Raw genomic sequence first — 21,185 nt, forward strand, 5'->3', positions numbered from 1 at the left:
TGTGGCAAGGCCCTTAAAGGGAATCTGTCACCCCATTTCAGCGCTATAAGATGCAGCCACCGCCATCAGGGGCTTATCTACAGCATTCTGTAGTGCTGTAGATAAGCCCCCGATGAAACCTAAAAGATAAGTAAAACACGTTAGATTATACTTACCGGGGGGTGTGGTAGGGTGCGGTGGGTGTCACGGTCTGGGGCCTCCCATCTTCATACGATGATGTCCTCCTCCTTGCTTCTCCCTTGGCTCCTGCGCAGGTGTACTTTCTCTGCCCTATTGAGGGCAGAGTAAAGTACTGCAGTGCGCAGGCGCTGGGAAAGGTCAGAGAGGTCCGGCGCCTGCGCACTGCAGTACTCTGCTCTTCCCTCAACAGGGCAGATAAAGTACGCGTGCGCAGGAGCCCAGGGAGAAGCAAGGAGGAGGACATCATCGTATGAAGATGGGAGGCGCCGGACGGGACGGGACGGACCGGATGCCGGGGTGAGTATAATCTAACTCTTTTTTCTTATCTTTCAGGTTACATCAGAATGCTGTAGATAAGCCCCTGATGGCAGTGCCAGCAGCTGGTAGGGCTAAAATGGGGTGACAGATCCCCTTTAAAAGGATTGATATTGACTTTTAGGTTTGCTACCTCCAATAGGGGGCACTAGAGTTCCAGTCATCTTCTTCTCTGAAGAGCAGTCGCATTATCAGAAATGATGAGCACATGTTGTATAATAAAAAGAGATCCGCACATGTGAAATAAGCAATTGAGTTCATACATCCATATTTTTTTTCCATCTAAAACATGTTTCGTTCTCCAATTGTAAAAAATTGCAATAAAATGAAGTTCCTAACTGAACGTTTCAAACAGTAAGTGGAAGATATCAATGTCTGGCACAAGGTTCTAACTTTGTGGACTAAATGGTTGCTGATAACATTTCCAATTTGCAAGAGGGACAGAACTATGTTAGCTGCTTAACCAATGCACAAAGCCGGTAACTCTCCGTCTCCTGAAGCTCATGTAGCACAAGTTGTAGCTGATACAAATCTCCTAGAAAATGAGCACAGAACAAAGGACATATACAATCCCTACAGGTGCGGGGCCAATATTCTCTGCAGGCGAGGGACAGAGCGATAGCCATACAATCAATACAAAAACAGTAGAACACACAGATCTTGTGCTATTCGGTGACAGTAAGACCAATGGCCCAATTTAACTCTTTAATGAGAGGCCTCAGGACTCATTTTGCTCCACTAGTCAAAGCTTTATCTATAAGATATATCTTTAATTTCATTATTTATGTGTCCCAGTGGAATTCGCATTTGCGGCTATTTGATGGGGATTTGGTAGAAATGGATAATGAGAGAATTAATTATTTGTAATGTTTACTAAGTAAACTAAGTGTTCACGTTAAATGTGTGGTATTTGGTCGCCTTGCGTTTGGACTGCAGGTTTGTGATGAGGATGCACGATTCTATTTTACAGCTACTTTCCAAGAGATGCATGTTTTATGGTTTATATGTAGGAGTAAAGGTTTATCTGTAGAGAAAAATTGGTCAAAAAAAGGAAAAAACTAAGCCCTCGTCAGATATGTTCTGCTCAGGGGCTGGTAGCTGTAACCTGTAAATGGCTCTTGGTAGAGCTTGTGAAAAAAATGCACAAACAGATGTAATCTGGAATCTGTCTGACTGGAAAAAAATGAGATGAAATTTAGACAGATAAAACTGATGTATATAATTAAAGATCCGGAGTCATTTGTAAAACAGTGTGGACAAGGTAAAATAGATTGCTTCCATTATGAATGGCACAAAATGTATGTCCAACAGCAACTGCATTTACTTAGATGCAGCGGATAGCACTGATTGTGTTAGGGCTGTCCCGGTGATGACATCAGTCGCTACACAGAATAGACACATAGCGCAACGTTATCTGCTACCGGAGCTGGATTATAACCCTGGCAAGAAAGGCCTTCAATAAAATATGCCAACCACGTGTGCCCAAATTTACCTTTTCATTTTACTACTGTATTACTCTGAAGAGCATATATTTTGCCCAAGTGTGTTCACAAACTGATCTGATTGAGCTCACAGGTCTTCAAAAATGAAGTTCTCTCAAAGAGGTTGTCCGGCCTTAGGTCACAAATTCTGCAGTCTTTCTATGTTATTGTATGTTTGTGAGTCCTTACATTGCGCTCTTTGCACTCTGTGATAATTCTCCGATGCCGGTAGTGGCGGGCGTGTTGCATGCATTGCACTCTGTGATGATTCTTCGGTGGGTGCTGGCAATGGCGGGCGTGTTGCAGGCATTGCACTTTGTGATGATTCTTCGGTGCCGGCAGTGGTGGGCATGATGCGCGCATTGCACTCTGTGATGATTCTTTGGTGCCGGCAGTGGCAGGAGTGTTGCGCGCATTGCTCTCTGTGATGATTCTTCAGTGCCAGCAGTGGTGGGCGTGTTGTGAGCATTGCTTTCTGTGATGATTCTTCGGTGTCGACAGTGGTGGGTGTGTTGTGCGCATTGCTCTCTGTGATGATTCTTCAGTGCCGGCAGTGGTGGACATGTTGCGCGCATTACACTCTGTGATGATTCTTCGGTGCCGGCAGTGGCGGGTGTGCTCTCTGTGATGATTCTTCAGTTCCAGCAGTGGTGGGCGTGTTGTGCGGGATTGCTTTCTGTGATGATTCTTCGGTGTCGGCAGTGGTGGGCGTGTTGCACGCATTGCACTCTGTGATGATTTTTTGGTAACAGCAGTGGCATGCTTGTGACCAGAAGTATGCATTTGGCAGTGGCCGGCAGTGGCGCATTGCTCTTTGTGATGATTCTTCAGTGCCAGCAGTGGTGGGCGTGTTGTGCTCAGTGCTGGCAGTGGCGGGTGTGTTGCGCGTATTGCTCTCTGTGAAGATTCTTCAGTGCCAGCAGTGGTCGGCGTGTTGTGCGCATTGCTTTCTGTGATGATTCTTCGGTGCCGGCAGTGGCGGGCATGTTGCGTGCATTGCTCTCTGTGATGATTCTTTGGTGCCAGCAGTGGTGGGCGTGTTGTGCGCATTGCTTTCTGTGATGATTCTTCAGTGTCGGCAGTGGTGGGCGTGTTGCACGCATTGCACTCTGTGATGATTTTTTGGTAACAGCAGTGGCATGCATGTGACCAGAAGTATGCATTTGGCAGTGGCGCATTGCTCCCTGTGATGATTCTTCAGTGCCAGCAGTGGTGGGTGTGTTGTGCTCGGTGCCGGCAGTGGCGGGCGTGTTGCACGCATTGCTCTCTGTGAAGATTCTTCAGTGCCAGCAGTGGTAGGCGTGTTGTGCGCATTGCTTTCTGTGATGATTCTTCGGTGTCGGCAGTGGTGGGCATGTTGCGTGCATTGCTCTCTGTGATGATTCTTTGGTGCCAGCAGTGGTGGGCGTGTTGTGCGCATTGCTTTCTGTGATGTTTCTTCGGTGTCGGCAGTGGTGGGCGTGTTGCACGCATTGCACTCTGTGATGATTTTTCGGTAACAGCAGTGGCATGCATGTGACCAGAAGTATGCATTTGGCATACATGTGGTCACATAACTTGGGGGCTGGCACTGATCTCTGCAAGTCAAGTATTCGTCTTACAGTGCAAACTGAGAGTGCAATCTCTTGCCAGCCTGTTACTTCTTTCAGATTCAGTGAGAGAAAACTGTTATTATGCATATTGCACAGTGACAAGAATCTGCTGAGCATACGTCAGAATTGACAACCAGCATATGCACAGTAGAGCATGGTTTAGCCCAGCCCCCCAAAAATGGAGCTCACTGATTCCACTTCATTTCAGGGAGGGATCAGTGACCGCAGCCCCAGCCTCCCGTTTGAGTATCCGAACATGCACTCAAATTCTTAAACGAAGCATCATCAAAAAGGAAGTAATAAAAAAATAAAGCAGTTAGACAGAGTAGTGAGGGAAGGAGAGGTAATGTTTAAATAAAGTATATTAAAAAATAGAAATCCCCCAAAAATGAGCCGGAGTGTAAGTTGGTATACATGCAATGTGTGGGAGCATGTTCACACTGGCCATCATACACACAAAACCTAAGATAGAAACAAAATGAGAAAATACCCTTCTCTAAGTAAAAAAGTAATCGTACATATACATAACATAGGGTACTTAGTAAACACTGGTTTTGATTAAAAAAAAAAGCATAAAAGCCATCCCACCGTGACAAGGTGCACCCAAATTGGGATGGTCATATACTATCTCTAATATTAAAACCTTAGTATGTGTCAAAAATGACCTCAGTGTGAAGAAGGGTGGACCAGAGAAACTCATACTCATACAACCCCCCTTCCCCCCCAAAAAAAAAAATGAGCCAGAGTATAAGTTGGTATGCATGCAATGTATTGGAGCATGTTCACACTGGCTCCAGCTCATTTTTTTTGTTTTGCTTTAGGTTCTTTTCCACTGTACATACAAGGGTGTGGCCTTCCTTTACTTCACCATGGCTGTGCATTTGTATAGCTTCCCACGGCTGGGTGTCCACAGTCGGGCTCCGGTCCTGCTCTGCCCTTACTAACACTGAGGTCTTTTTTGACACAATGTGAGGTTTTAAAATTAAAGATAGTATAGTACTGTCCCAATTTGGGTACACCTTGCTGCGGTGGGATGGCTTTTACTTTTTTAAAATCAAAAACAGTGTTTACTAAGCACCCCATATTATTTATATGGACTATTACTTTTTAATTACTTAAAGCAGGGTATTTGCCCATTTTGTATTTAGAATGAAAATTAATTTGTGTATCGGACTGCAGTTTTGTCATTTCCACATCACACGAGAACACTCCCTTTGTAAACTTTGTTGCACAATTACAACCTCCTTCTGTTATCCAGAGATAATATTAACAATATGTTAAATATATTTAGACAACATTTCTCGCCTCACTGAGGCCATATGGCAAACAAGTGAATTGTAGAATGGAAAAAAAAAAACACAAATTTTCTGCTAATTCATTAGCTGTAAGTGTATTCCTGCTTGAGGAACCAGAGTAAAAATATGGAACTTGATAGCTGGAGGTTTTCTAAAAATGGACATGTTTCCAAGAAAGCCATGACAAGAAGAAAAAACAAATCTTTACTTTAAATAAGGTAAAACAGTGGTCGATTTTTCATTGTCCTGTCATGGTTTGGTGTTTTGGAAATGTTTCTTTTGCACAGTGATCTGCCTTTGAGAGGACTTGTTTTTGTTGCATGCGCATGATTTCTGTAAGCCCCATTCAGATGCATAAAACAGTCAGGAAAACATCTTAAACAAATCTGTGAACTTACATTAGGGCATATACAGTATACATCGCAGAAGGGGTCTCATTTAATTAGCTGGAAAGGAAAACACCAAGCATCCCCGACCATTGCGAAGGCAGCGGAAGCAGGGTTCAAACTATACATACCTATGTGGTGGCCATTTTGAACCAGAAGAGAAAGGGACACAGATCTCAGAGATAAAAGAGGCAAGAGCAAAGTGGAAGCCATTAGGTATAATGACTATACTTTGGAAATATATAGCCACAGTTAATACAAGGGTTAAAGGGTCGCTAGCGATAGTGATGACTCCCACAGTTTAGTTCTCTGCATTCACCCTCAACAGTTTTCAGATGAGATTTCATTTAAGGGATTATCTCAAGAGAGGCATTCATGTTTGAAATGTTTTATATATGTGGGGACCTCCAACTATTTCCAGAAAGGGGGTAGCTGGATTCCTCTTTCCGGCCAGCACGTGACCACTGGTGAGTGGAGAGGTGGTGGCCCATGTGGCGTCATTCTCCATTCATTACTGTAGAACCAAAAGTATTGCATAGTGACTGGAGTGAAAATCAGAGGAACTTGGGTGCTCCCATGAATAGTAGCTACTATATAGTATAGCCGGATATGTAAATGTCTATATGCTCACCCTGTGATCTACACAATAGAGCCTAGCAATAATGGGACTGCTGCCATCTCCTTGCCAGATCACCAGAAGAGTCCATCGTGCATTTGGGGTTCAATTAAAAAAAACAAATTGGGAGTATTGGTGGAGCTGCCTCATATAGAACAAAATCTTCCTATGTTCGGCTGTTTTAAAACCACTTTATTTATAGATCAAATAAAAACAGGGATAAGGTGTATAAGTCAATATGCACAAATGCGTTTTCGATCCTGTAGCAAGATCTGCATCAGGTACAGGATCAAAAATAAGTTTGGTCATATAGACGTTTTAAACAGCCAAACACAGGAAGATTTCATTTGATACAAGATAGCACCACAAATACTCCATTTGTTTTATTGAAGAACATTGATTGTCTATATTGGGAATTCCTATAGCAATAAATGGAGAGAAAAGTCATGTCTTTCTACTCAATGGTATGCACTAGTTCAGACTAGCTCTTTGTTCGGTCAATTTTCCTTTATTATGCACTATTTTTTCTGACTTGGACACCCCGCCCTTCACCATGCTGTGGTTTTAATTACATCCAATCACATTTGCTTCCGACCTTCCTATAAATATAGGCTTTAGTTATTAAAGGGAACCTGTCACCCCCCAGGCGTTTTTAAGTAAAAGAGCCACCTTCAGCAGCACTAAGGCTGCATTCTGTGAAGGTGGCTGTTATGTTTCTTATCCCTAAGAATGCTGAAATACTGACTTTTATAAATTGCCCGCCATACCTCTATTGTGTCCCCTTGTGTCAAGCGCCTCAGAGTCATCAATCATCTCCCTCTTGCGTCTCTGCGCCGCCTCCTGTGTTCCTGTTACATGCCTGGCGCCTGCGCTCTGCCAACATTTCTCTGGCATGCGCCATGCGCGCTGCCCGGGAACTTACATCAGGCGATGATGTAATGCTCTCGCGCCTGTGTGGAGCGGTGGCCACAGATCCCGCCCGTATTGACACATCATAACACATGGGTCCCTGACCTAACTGGGAATCTGGCACCTGTGCAGTGAGGATCTCTGCACCTGTCCCCATCTCCCTCCTCCTCTTTCCTCCACCGTAATACATCGGCACTCGGCAGAGTCTTAGTGACATAGATCCTCACTGCGCAGACACCAGATTCCCAGTTAGGTCAAGGACCCATCCGATCACCTTGACATTGGTGGATGGGCTCACGATTTTTGGCCAAATTTTGTGCTAAGCATCTCGTTTTTTCATTTTCAAAAGCCATTATGCTATTCACACTTCATGTATCACACGGAATTTGAACCCTGGACCCCAGCGCTGCAATGCTGCAGTGCTAACCACTGAGTCACCGTGCTGCCCTTATTTTTACCCAAAGCTATTGAATCATTTTCCAAAATTATTAAGATCTTTTCTAAGGAATAAAAAAATCAACCACTGCCTGCCATCTGTATCTTTCTTTGCTCTGCTGCTCCAGAACGATTCTGCTTGGCCCAGTTGGGCCAAACCTGGATGAAGTTTGGACTGATGGAAGTTAATTGCAATTCCACACAAATACATTTTGCTGCATAGAGAAGACATCAGTTTGTCCCTTTTTCTGGGATTCATTCTTTTTACTTGTCTTCCATGACAGCGCTCCTCCAGCCGAGCACGCAGGCAGAACACCTGATGGGCAGTAATATAATTCCGTGACCCTGTGCCCTGGAACAGAATAGGATTTTGTTTATAGTTATTTTCTTGCAGACGATGGGGGGGTGGATAGAAACTGGTGACAAATGAGACCTAGTGCCAAATCATCTAATAAAACTAACTTTGCATATTACTTGAAGCTGCCATTCCTTCTAATTTGCATGAATCACAGATCCATTCCGCTGAGCTCTGCATTTTGATGCAGTTATGGATGAGATGGAAAATGCACAGAGACAATGCATTCGGGAGATGAGCCCTTCTGCCTGCTGTCGTTTCTGCTTGCATGTTCCATTTAGATCTTTCCCTTCTCCCAATATCATTTATTTTCCTTTACGGCTTGCAGTAAGCTATTCAATATTTATCTGCATGTCCCTAAGAATACAATCCTAAAACCTTGCTACTATCATGCTTTCATTGGATTTTACTAGCATTCAATATTGTGCTGTTTTCAAATTACATATTGTATATAAAGAAAAATTCTACACATTATTTTATTTAAACTAGGGAAAAATAATACTGGAAATTTTGCTTCTATTTTTGACATAGATATAGTTATAAAGGAAATCTGTCAGCAGGTGTTTGTTATGTAATCTGAAAGCAGCATGGTGTAGGAGTAGAGACCCCGATTCCAGAGATATATCACTTACTGGACTGTTTGCTGTAGTTTGGATAGAATAGAAGTGGTAATAGTTTATTTTCATCAATTAACAAAATGCAAAGTGAATGAACAAAAGAGAAATCTAAATTAAATCAATATTTAGTGTGACCCTTTTTTTCACCATCAAAACAGCATCACAGCATCTGTTCTCCTAGTTCCACTTGGATATGGTTCTTGAAGGAATTTGGCAGGGAGGATGTTTCAAACATCTTGGAGGACTAACCACAGATGTTCTGTGTATGTCAGCTTGTGAAAATCAAATCCTTCTGTATCTAAATGTAATCCCAGACAGACTCAATGATGTTGAGATCAGGACTCCTTGTTTTTCTTTATGCTGAAGACAGTTCTTAATGACATTGGATATACAGTTAGGTCCATATATATTTGGACAGAGACAACATTTTTCTAATTTTGGTTCTAGACATTACCACAATGAATTTTAAACAAAACAATTCAGACTTTCAGCTTTCATTTGAGGGTATCCACATTAAAATTGGATGAAGGGTTTAGGAGTTTCAGCTCCTTAACATGTGCCACCCTGTTTTTAAAGGGACCAAAAGTATTTGGACAAATTAAATAATTGCAAATAAAATATTTATTTCTAGTACTTGGCTGAAAACCCTTTGTTGGCAATGACTGCCTGAAGTCTTGAACTCATGGACATCACCAGACACTGTGTTTCCTCCTTTTTGATTCTCTGCCAGACCTTCACTGCTGTGGTTTTCAGTTGCTGTTTGTTTGTGGGCCTTTCTGTCTGAGTTTAGTCTTTAACAAGTGAAATGCATGCTCAATTGGGTTGAGATCAGGTGACAGATATTGTCCATAGCAACCACTGATAACAGAGGTTCTCTGGACATGGCCTGTGCAGACTCTTCTGCCCGTCTCTCTCATCAGCTCCACGACACATCCAATCTGCTCAGCTTCCTCAGCAGACTGCCTTAGGTGAACACCTAGCCCGTTTCCTACAATGTTTAAATTCTCCTTTTTGGACTTTTAAGCACAATAAGGGCTACTGTCTCCACATTAGAAAACGGCACAATAGTGAATATTGACAGAAATGGCATCTTACTTCCTCCAAGAATGAAATGGCAATTCACATTTGTAAAAAAAAAAGTGACCAAATATCTAGATGATCCGTCAGCCTTCTGAAATAATATTCTAGGGATAGAAGAGAACCTCTCTAAAAAACAAAGGATTATGTATAGTGAAGCAACCTACATCTCCAGCTTTATAAGTTTCTGATTACTATCGCAGGTGGCTTTTATCCATTTATTCCTGCTTAGTATGAAAATCTAGTTGCAAAGAATGCCGTACAGATCAAAAACACAGTTTTCTTCATGGGGCAGCAGATTTCTGGCAACCTGGTTTTTATCTCTTAAGTTTCTGGGATGGCGAACAATATTCGTTTTCACCAGCTAAAAGAGAATCTGGCACCAGGTTTTTGCTACCCCATCTGAGAGATGTAGAGTCAGAGACCCCGATTCCAGCGATGTATCACTTACTGGGCTGCTTCCTGCTGTTTTGATAAAATCACAGTTTTATCTGCTGCAGATCTAGCAATTCTCTGAATGCTGAGCCCTGTATAACCCCACCCACACAACTGATTTGCAGCTTATTGTGTACACTGTGCATAGGCAGAAAGCTGCCATGAGTGGTAGGGGAGTGGTTATACAGAGCTCATGAATATAGAGGACTACCTGGCAGCAGGTTTACTAGTCCTCTAATGATAACCTCTTACTGATAAAATAGTTATTCAATCAAAACTAAAGTAAGTAGCCCAGTCAGTGACACATCACTGGAAACAGTATCTTTGCCTGTTCCTGATCTTAGTTGGGTTCATGTTGACAGGCTATCGCACCCTCAATAGTAATGAAAAAAGTGTCTGTTTAAGACATGAATGCCACGTTCAGATCGGTAAGAAGACTTTTAAGGAAAGATATTACATATATTTCGGATTCCCATTTCACCACACCACTCTTTACCTATGATTATGATGCAGTTTACTAGGTGGCGACCATGTAAATTTTCTAAGCAAGTCGTCCAACACTTTTTCCATCCTGACATCACAATTCGAGCCGCTACCATACCCACACGGCTGTTGCTGGGAACATTCTCCTGTAGCCCCACATGTACTAACCATGGAGGTTTCACAAATGCATGAGGACTATTCAACAGTTCTCTCACTCATTGCACTTATGAACCACACTCTCACCAGAGATACTTCAAGACTCAAAATGTGCCATAAAAGCATCGCTTCCAGTAAGTTGCCACCAAGGGGGAGTTTTCTAAGTCTAAATAATATATGCACAGTATAGGAAGGTTATTAGTGCAATCTATTGACTGATGGCCGCTGGTCAGAACACGTTCTCTAAATGCGTGCAGGTCCAAGATTTAATGCATTGGTAATTGGATAGTCTGGTGTCGGACAAAAACACAAAAGCACAAATGAATTGTAAGAATATCAACAGCAAAATTCACATTTCCATCTTACGGAATGTTTAGAATCTGAGATCTGCGATGAAGGCAGGAAGAGTGACAGCCAAGAATCTAATCTAGCTCTGACTATCTAATTGATCAGTACCAGTTCAGTAACGTAATTATGAAACCAATTTCCAAAATCTGAATTAACGCCACTGAATGAATTTCCATATAATTTCATTTAGGAATCAGTATGTAAGAGGTCACTGATAACTATTAGCAGAACTGCACAAAAAGATACGACTACCCAAAAAGATCAGGTCAGGTGCCTCCTTTTCTTTGTTTTAAGTCATTTTTCTTTCCCTTGTTCCAACAGCCTTAACTTGTTAATTTTTCCATTGAGGACTGGTATGTTTGTTTTTTTTTCCCCGAATTTTGAATGATACCATTAATTTTACTACACTGTAATTTTACTGTACTGGAAACCAATAAAAAAATTCCAGGTGCAGTGAAATTGTAAAAAAACCCAAAAAACACTGTTTTGGGGGTTTTCACTTAACGATTACAGAAATACCAAACTTGTCAAGATTTTTAAAATTAATTTAGAGGTGAAAAAAGTTCTGAAATTTAAAATTATCTCTTTTTCAAACATTATCTCGTCAACGTTTGTATTTTTACGTCCATGGAGCAGGGTGAAGGCTTTTTTTTTGTGCTCTGCACTGCGATTTTTATTTATACAATTTTGACATGTGAAATTTTGATGGCTTTTTATTTTATTTTTTTGGGGAACTGTGGTGACTGACAAATGTCAACTTTGGGTTTCCGTTTTCTTTTTTTCCTTTTAGCGTTAACGTCCAGTTTAAATAATTTTTTATTGTCATGGATCGGACGACTTTTTCGGACACGTTGCTACCAAATTATATACTTTTTTTGAAGGAGGAGCGATTTAAACTTTTATATTTTTTTTTAAAAACTTTTTCATTTTTACTTTTTTTTTTAGTTCTCTTAGGAAAGTGCAATCATTTGATTGCTTACAGTTGTGCCCAAAAGTATTGACACCCCTGCAATTCTATCAGATTAGTTTCTTCCTGAAAATGATTGCAAACACAAATTCTTTGGTATTATTATCTTCATTTAATTTGTCTTAAATGAAAAAACACAAAAGAGAATGAAGCAAAAATCAAAACATTGATCATTTCACACAAAACTCCAAAAATGGGCCAGACAAAAGTATTGGCACCCTCAGCCTAATACTTGGTTGCACAACCTTTAGCCAAAATAACTGCGACCAACCGCTTCCGGTAACCATCAATGAGTTTCTTACAATGCTCTGCTGGAATTTTTGACCATTCTTGTTTGGCAAACTGCTCCAGGTCCCTGATATTTGAAGGGTGCCTTCTCCAAACTGCCATCTTTAGATCTCTCCACAGGTGTTCTATGGGATTCAGGTCTGGACTCATTGCTGGCCACCTTAGAAATCTCCAGTGCTTTCTCTCAAACCATTTTCTAGTGCTTTTTGAAGTGTGTTTTGGGTCATTGTCCTGCTGGAAGACCCATGACCTCTGAGGGAGACCCAGCTTTCTCACACTGGGCCCTACATTATGCTGCAAAATTTGTTGGTAGTCTTCAGACTTCATAATGCCATGCACACGGTCAAGCAGTCCAGTGCCAGAGGCAGCAAAGCAACCCCAAAACATCAGGGAACCTCTGCCATGTTTGACAGTAGGGACCGTGTTTTTTTTCTTTGAATGCCTCTTTTTTTCTCCTGTAAACTCTATGTTGATGCCTTTGCCCAAAAAGCTCTACAGTTGTCTCATCTGACCAGAGAACATTCTTCCAAAATGTTTTAGGCTTTTTCAGGTAAGTTTTGACAAACTCCAGCCTGGCTTTTTTATGTCTCGGGGTAAGAAGTGGGGTCATCCTGAGTCTCCTACCATACAGTCCCTTTTCATTCAGACGCCGACGGATAGTACGGGTTGACACTGTTGTACCCTCGGATTGCAGGGCAGCTTGAACTTGTTTGGATGTTAGTCGAGGTTCTTTATCCAACATCCGCACAATCTTGCGTTGAAATCTCTTGTCAATTTTTCTTTTCCGTCCACATCTAGGGAGGTTAGCCACAGTGCCATGGGCTTTAAACTTCTTGATGACACTGCGCACGGTAGACACAGGAACATTCAGGTCTTTGAAGATGCACTTGTAGCCTTGAGATTGCTCATGCTTACTCACAATTTGGTTTCTCAAGTCCTCAGACAGTTCTTTGGTCTTCTTTCTTTTCTCCATGCTCAATGTGGTACACACAAGGACACAGGACAGAGGTTGAGTCAACTTTAATCCATGTCAACTGGCTGCAAGTGTGATTTAGTTATTGCCAACACCTGTTAGGTGCCACAGGTAAGTTACAGGTGCTGTTAATTACACAAATTAGAGAAGCATCACATGATTTTTCGAACAGTGCCAATACTTTTGTCCACTCTCTTTTTTATGTTTGGTGTGGAATTATATCCAATTTGGCTTTAGGACAATTCTTTTTGTGTTTTTTCATTTAAGACAAATTAAATGAAGATAATAATAACAAAGAATTTGTGTTTGCAAGCATTTTCAGGAAGAAACTGAGTATTATCTGACAGAATTGTAGGGGTGTCAATACTTTTGGCCACAACTGTATATAAAATTACAGGTGATATGGTAATCAGTTGGGCCAATAGGAGCATCAGTGACATCGGATGTCAGTTTTAAATGGTTAATCTGTGGTGATCAGAACTAGTTACTGGCGCTGCAGCGAGAGATTGATGCTGGCAATGTAACATAGCTGGTATCCGCCAGGCGTCTGCTCACCTCCTGAAGCTGAATTATTACTTTACTTAGTGACCTATGATGAAAATGTACGTCAATGGTGTTAAGGTGTTTTCCTTTTAAAAGGGTACTGCGGGGGAATAAAAAATTCTTGTACTGTTCCTGCACTCTTACACTATAAATATGAGGTGCCCAGTGTACTTCTATTATCTTTAGAACACTGTTCCTAACTGCTCGCCCCTAATATCTGTCTCTATTCAGTCCACTAATTGGAGGTATGGCCTGTGATCGCTGGTTCCTATGGCCTGTGGTCACTGGTTCCTAGCTGCCCACCCCAATATCTGTCTCTATTTAGTCCACTAATTGGGGTATGGCCTGTGATCGCTGGTTCCTATGGCCTGTGGTCGCCGGTTCCTAGCTGCCCACTCCTTGATTTCTGTCTCTATTTAGTCCACTAATTGGGGTATGGCCTGTGATCACTGGTTCCTATGGCCTGTGATCGCTGGTTCCTATGGCCTGTGGTCGCTGGTTCCTAGCTGCCCACCCCGATATCTTTCTCTATTTAGTCCACTAATTGGGGGTATGGCCTGTGATCGCTGGTTTCTACCTGCCCACTCCCTGATACCGGTCTCTATTTAGTCCCTAATTGGGTGTATGGCCTGTGATCACTGGTTCCTAGCTGCCCACTCCCTGATATGTCTCTATTTAGTCCACTAATAGGGTGTATGGCCTGTGATCGCTGGTTCCTACCTGCATGCCCCCTGATCTGTCTCTATTTAATCCGCTAATTGGGGGTATGGCCTGTGATCGCTGGTTCCTACTGCCCACCCCGTGATATCTGTCTTTTTTTAGTCCAAGAACAGAGGGAGTGCTCCTTTATAGGAGCAGTCATGTCAACCAAAAGATGCAAATGCATGTTTTGATCCCTTGCTGTACAACCCATGACAGTGCATAGAGACAGATATCAGGGGCCGGAAGGCTAGGAACAGCCTGCTGCAGACCACGCCCCATATTATCAAACTGAATAGACAGATATCAGGGGGCGGGAATTTAGGAAAAGCTTGCCTCAGGGCATGCCCCCTGTTCTCTGCAGAGAAACAGCTATTATCACGATACTTAGTGATGGCAACAGTGGGGAGCATCAGACGGGAGGGGGATCAGTGAGGAGCAGTTCCTGTCACACAGAATTACAACTGTTATAAAGATAATAGAACTGCACTGGGCATCTCACCTTTATAGTGTCTGAGTGCAGGAAGAGTAAAAGATTTTTTTTATCTCCCTGGAGTACCCCTTTAATATATTGCAGTCATCATATTATATAGCACTGTGCACATACAATTGCTCATTTTACCTTTCTACCAGCTAATTCTTTTATTTTCCATTAGGTCTATGACATCACGTGATTAAAAGCTGACTAGCTGATTTCTTCTAAGCACTCTGTTGAAACAGGTCAGTTTTCTCTGCATAACTCACACTGACCAACTGGGTCAGGATTTGTAGAGGGGATGATTTTTGCAGGGACAAGAGCAGGGTTTCCAACCTACTAAAAAAAAATTCTGGATACCTGGACTCAAATTCATGGGTGGCCTAGAATTTTTACAAAACATTTGACACGCTCCCTAAAGACCAGAATAGGAGATGCTTTCCAAAAAAGAAAGGAATCTCACAGGACGAAAATCATACCTGACCCATCTGTGATCCATAGATAACCAATGTAGAAAGCTGATCAAATGATTAAATGCTATAAAATGCTATAATTAAAAAGCAACATAAAGCACAATTATATAACACAAACAACATAAAAGACACACCACATAGTCCTCCATACAGTATTATCGGCACCACATAGCGCTCCATAAAGTATAATGGCCCCACGTAGTTCTCCATACAGAATAATAGGTCTCATATATTGCTCCATAGAGAACAACAGGCATCATATATTGCTCCATACGGTATAATGGGCCCCATATAATGCTACATACAGTTTAAAGGCCCCATATATTGCTCCATTCATAGAAAAAAAAATCAAATATTCACCTCTCCCCATTCCTGGCTGCCAATGCCCCAGGGGCCGCTTCGTCCGGTCAGGTCTCCTCAGCGTCTTCTGACTCTCTGTGACATCTCAGCAGAGAGAGTGAGCTGTAGTGACGTCAGTGCGACCTCTGCACTGAGATGTCACAGAGAGAACATCGCTGAGCAGACCAGAGCAGAGGACACGGCGAGCTGGCATCGGGCCCTCTGATTACCTGTAGTGTGCCGAGTCCCGGATCATCAGCCAGCTGGTGATGAGCAGCAGAAGCAGCACTACAGGCAGGTCAGCAGCTGAATGCCAATTTGCCAGAACTCCTCTTCATGTCAGTCTGACGCCAGCCTCCAGGCTCCAACGTGACTCTTCTTCCAAGAGAGTACCTGTTTGTACCACGCATGGCAGGCTTTTTAGCGCATGCGCAGTACATACTTCGGGTGTGAGGGGAAAATTCATGGACGGTGGCTTTTTTCTGCCGGATGCTACAGATGGCAGAGAAAACCACCGGGTTTTTGACAATTGGCAACTATGGACAAGAAACTTCCTGTTTTTACATAGAGCAAAGAAAAGAATTAGATGGGTAAAAAGGCAAAATGAGCAATTGTAAGTACACAGTGTTATATTATATGATGGCTGCAATATATTAAGAAGATAAAAACTTTGATGGGAGTGAGCTTTTAACTACTTAAAGGGAATCTGTCACCCCTTTTTTGAGATATCATATAATGATACCATTCAATTGTGTGTGGCATAAGTATTCTCTTCGTACTTTTGCTTCCCCCTGACCCCGCACCTTTCATGCATAAATACCTTTTATATATCGGTTCAGATGTATGTAAACTGCCGCTGTCCGGTCCGCTGGGCGGGGCTTATTCACCTGCTCCCCCTCCCTGTCTTGCTCTACACAAGAAGAAATGCGTAGAGCAAGACCGGGAGGGGGGAGCAGGTGAATAAGCCCCGCCCAGCGGACCGGACAGCGTCAGTTTACATACATCTGAACCAATATAAAAAAGGTATTTATGCATGAAAGGTGCGGGGTCAGGGGGAAGCAAAAGTAAGAGAATCCTTATGTGACACACAATTGAATGATAACATTATACGATATCTCAAAAAAAGGGGTGACAGATTCCCTTTAAAGGCAAACTGTTACATACAAAAATGCTATTAACCTGCAAATATAGTGGGTAAATCCCTGACTTGTTTACTGGAAATGCAGCTACAGCAAGAACAAGAAGCTGACAGCCACCTCTCCCCTGTAATATAGGGGGACATTAATTTTTTTTTTACTTTTAAAACTGTTTTTAGAATGAGTCATTGGTAGCAGGAACCAGAAGAGATCATGGTAGCTTTTTAAACATGTCATATTCTTCTTTTTCTTAGTTCTGAAATTAAAAAACACATACCTACTGGATCTTCACCAGTCTCTTGGCTTCTTCTTCTGGAGAAAGGGGGTATCAGGTGACTGCTGCAGCCAATTAGCAGCCACTGATTGGCTGCAGCAGTCACATCGCACTTGAGCCAGAAGTAACTCCTAGCTCTTTTCTGCCTCTGATAAAAGACTACTGCTGTCAGTCCCTGGCCTGGGAATGGCTGCAGTTGTCACTCAGTGACCGCCGCCGCCTCCGCCCCCCCTCCTCAACATGCTCGAAGAGAGACATCTTTAAAAAATGCAACTTTTTTTACACCAACCATGTACTGGTGAATATGGTGAAGGTATCTGCTGTTTAGGTGTTTATCACTGGAAGAGAATGCCAGGAAAATGGTTATCACGTGGGCGAGTAACTTTTTTCTTTACTTCTAAGACCACCATCGGCCCATTTTTAAAATAATAAAATGCAGTAGACAAAACTTCTAACTCCTTACCAACATGTGATGTACTGGTACATAATATGCCATCTCCCTGACTTTGATGCGGGCTCGCACGCTGAGCCAGCATCTTTCCCGGCAGATCATGACTGATTTAATCAGCCATCATGTGCCTCTAACAGCCACAGTTGGAGCTCCGCTCTGACCATAACTGTTAACCTTATAAATGCAGTTGTCAATCTCTCACAGTTGCATTTAACACACGTCAGCAGGGGGCAAATCGTCATTCTACCTGCCCATCAGTGCGGCCCTGATGTGATTGTGGGGCACCAATGGGTTGCTATGAAAGCCAGTGATCTGCTAAAGGACCTCATGCCTGCTTATGCACTACAATGTATAGCACAAGTGATCAGACGAATACAGTAAAAAGTGAAAAAAAAAGTTTTAAAAAAATCAAAAAATCAAATCACTCCCTTTTATTCCTTTAGAAATGAAACAGTTAAATAAAATATAAATAAATATATATACATATTTGATATTGTGGCATTTGTAAGAGTTCGATCTATGAAAATCTAAAATAAATTAATCTGATCTGTAAACAGCGTAACATTGTAATTGTAAGGGCAATAAGAGGCAATCAAAATATCGTATCTACCCAAAATGGTAACAGCAGAAACATCAGCTCATGGCGCAAAAAATAAGACATCACACAGTCTCATATCCCTAAAATTGAGATGTTATGAGTCTTGGAAAATGGCATAAGCAAAAATTTTTATTTATTTTTTTTACAGATTTGGGAATTTTTTTCACTACTTAAATTAAAAAAAAACTATACATGTTTGGTATCTGCGCGATCGTACTGACCTGGAGAATTATGTTGCCTGGTCAGTTTTACCATATAGTGAACATGGTAAGTGAAAAAACTCAAAAGACAATTGTGGAATTGCACTTTTTTTGCAATATGAACGTACTTCAAATTTTTTTTCTGCTTTTCAAAGAGTCACTCGATAAAATAAATGGTGTCCTTCAAAATAACAACTTGTTCTGCAAAAAAAATCCCTCATACGGCTATATGGATTGAAAACTATTTTTTTTTTTTTTTAAATTTCTATCTACTGGCTAACATGGTACAAAGATATATTTTTCCTGAATACATCCATTCTACTCAAAGGGTCCATGTGCTGTTCAATAAAAAAAATCAGACAGCACACAGACATTTCATACAGATGTGTGAATGCAGTCTTAACTTGACTTTAAAGGAAAATTCGAAATCTAGCCAGAATTGGTTAGGTCGCATTGACAATATCGTATGAGTTCTGTGAGCTCAGACCCTTGCCAGTTTCATTAAAGAGGTTGTCCACTACTTTAGTATTGATGACCTATGCTTGGGATATATCATCAATGTCTGATCAGTCATGGTCCGACACCTGAAATCCATAGCGATAGGCTGTTGTCGCTGTTGACAGCGGCCGCTGGCCGGAAATACTTGCAGAGCTGGTCATCTTCTGATAGTGGCCGCCTTAGGGTACAGCACATCCACCTCCTATTGATTTGAATAGGAAGGGGATGAGTAGCACCCTGCCGCGGCCACTGTCCGAAGACGACCAGCTCTGCAAGTGAGTATTTCCAGCCAACACTGATAATAGTTGATCGGTGGGGGTCTCGGGTGTTGGACCCTGACCGATCAGACATAGGTCATCAAGTAGTGGACAACCTCTTTAATGAAGGACCTGTAAAACTCAAGTAAGCAACATGGTGTCTGTCAGAAATCTCGGTTAGAAGAAAGCTCCTAACACAATGACAATGCTTGATCACCATCATCTTTAATTGCAACTTTAATAAAAGGTATGCACATCGTGGTTTACGCTTTTGGACCTACCTAGAAGTATAACTGAGCTCCGGCTTTATAATGGACGTCAGATCAACAAATTTGTCGGTTACTTTCTATTTGTACAAATCCATCAATGACTGTATATTTTCTGTTCTAGGTTTATACCATTGTCTACGGAATAATAAGAGCATTGGACTTTGTTATAAAAAGAAGAAAATTGGACTAGATACAACCCTGTTGAGATTCAAAGGTTATTGTAACAGCAAGGCTAGGAATTGTGGTATTTTTCCTATACAGTATACGCTATCTATCAAAACCCATCCAGACAGTCATTAAATCTAGAAGAGGGTCAGAAGTAATATACCATTCCTTCTCCAGAGAGGGATGCAGTGTTAATAATGACCTCACTGGGCACCAGCCAGCCAGATCTGCTATAATATTATTTATGTTTGATTTAACCAAGTCAATATGAATAGGGCATATGGCTCAGCCCTGTGGCCATTAAATACATCGACAGCATCTTGCTTTAAATACCAGGAGAATTGCGGGAAGGACATAGTTAATCGGTGTTGTTCTGGAGTTTGCATACTCATTAGCGCAGACAGCTTGGCTGTTAATTGTAGACATGTAACGAGCTGCGGTGCAGATTGCAGAGCGGCCGGCCATTGCCAAGCTCTGCGCTTCATCTGTGATTGCGTTTTTATTCTGCCGCCAAATTAACCCTTCCCTGCCATAGGCCTGGAGGGTCTTTCTCAGTGGACCCTTCAAACTCATCGCTGCAAGAGACTGCCGACGCATTCATTGTTTCACCTGCTAAAGAGACATCCGTTGAGGGTTGCTCCATTAATTACGCTGATTTTGTCCTTATATGCCGGGGAACTAGATCCAGCAGCCAAATGAATGAGATTTTAAAGTCCTATTAATAAAAAACGTTTTAGCGGTGATATAGTGACTGCTCCGAATACGCAGATACTGAAGGCGGTGATTTCCATGATCGCTGCCGTGATGTATCGATAATATAGAATTTCGAGGAGTATGGCTTTATTGGTTTTATATTAACCTGGCGGTAAGGAGCATATATATGTATATTTAATGTATGTCAGAGAAGTCTAATAAATCCCCTGATTTAAACATGAAGGAACATGATAAGATTGCTGAATTATTAAAATGACGGACATTGAGATTTCTCTATAATTCTGGGCAGCGGATCTTATTTTGGACACGAACCAGTTAACCACCATAGTGTGGCGGATTTTTTGCTAAATATCAAAGAACAGAGCATTACAGTCTCCTCTGGCAAAGAAGTGGAATAGCTGCTTGTGACCTGAAATTCACCCCGTACCTATGAAATTCAGTGCACACTCCTTCTGTAGAGACATTGCTTCCAAACGAGTCAGAGAGGAGGTGAGATACATGCTAAGCAAGGCTCCTGCCAGCAGCTGCCAGCCGCCTCGCTCCGCGCTACTGGCACATCCCAGAATTCGCTCTTATTTTCAGATCAAGTGCTTAGGATGCAGCCGGAATCACATTTATTCGGGGGCTTTGTTTACACAGAGAGCGGCTGCATATTAAACTCCGGTATCTCATCTTTCCAAACATGCATTTCTATGCCAACTTGTGCATTTGCAAACAGACATTTAATAGCCTAAGCAGGGGAGGTAGAAGCCCCCCACCCCAGACAGGTTCGGCCTGCCTACAGATCTTCCATTATGCCAAGTCATAGCTGAGATGTTTGCGCCCTTTTCAACGCCACCAGAATATTTCGATATGAGATGCGTGACCTCCTGACTAAAATGCAATATATTACGGCTAAGACAAATTTTTAGAAAACACTAGCGATTGTCCGCTGTGTCTAACATCATGTCCTCACTATATCTGAAACTGAACCTGTCAAAGACTGAACTCCTTGTGTTTCCTCCCTCTACTAATGTACCTATACCCGACACTGCCATTTCTGTGTGTGGTTCCACTATTACTCCCCAGCAACATGTCCGCTGTCTTGGGGTCATACTTGACTCCGAGCTTTCCTTTGCCCCCCACATTCGATCACTGGCTCACTCTTGTTATCTGCAGCTCAAAAACATTTCTAGAATTCGACCTT

Source organism: Dendrobates tinctorius, unplaced genomic scaffold (genome assembly GCF_039654945.1).
Source record: "Dendrobates tinctorius isolate UK_male_01 unplaced genomic scaffold, ASM3965494v1 ptg000145l, whole genome shotgun sequence".
Classification (NCBI taxonomy): domain Eukaryota; kingdom Metazoa; phylum Chordata; class Amphibia; order Anura; family Dendrobatidae; genus Dendrobates; species Dendrobates tinctorius.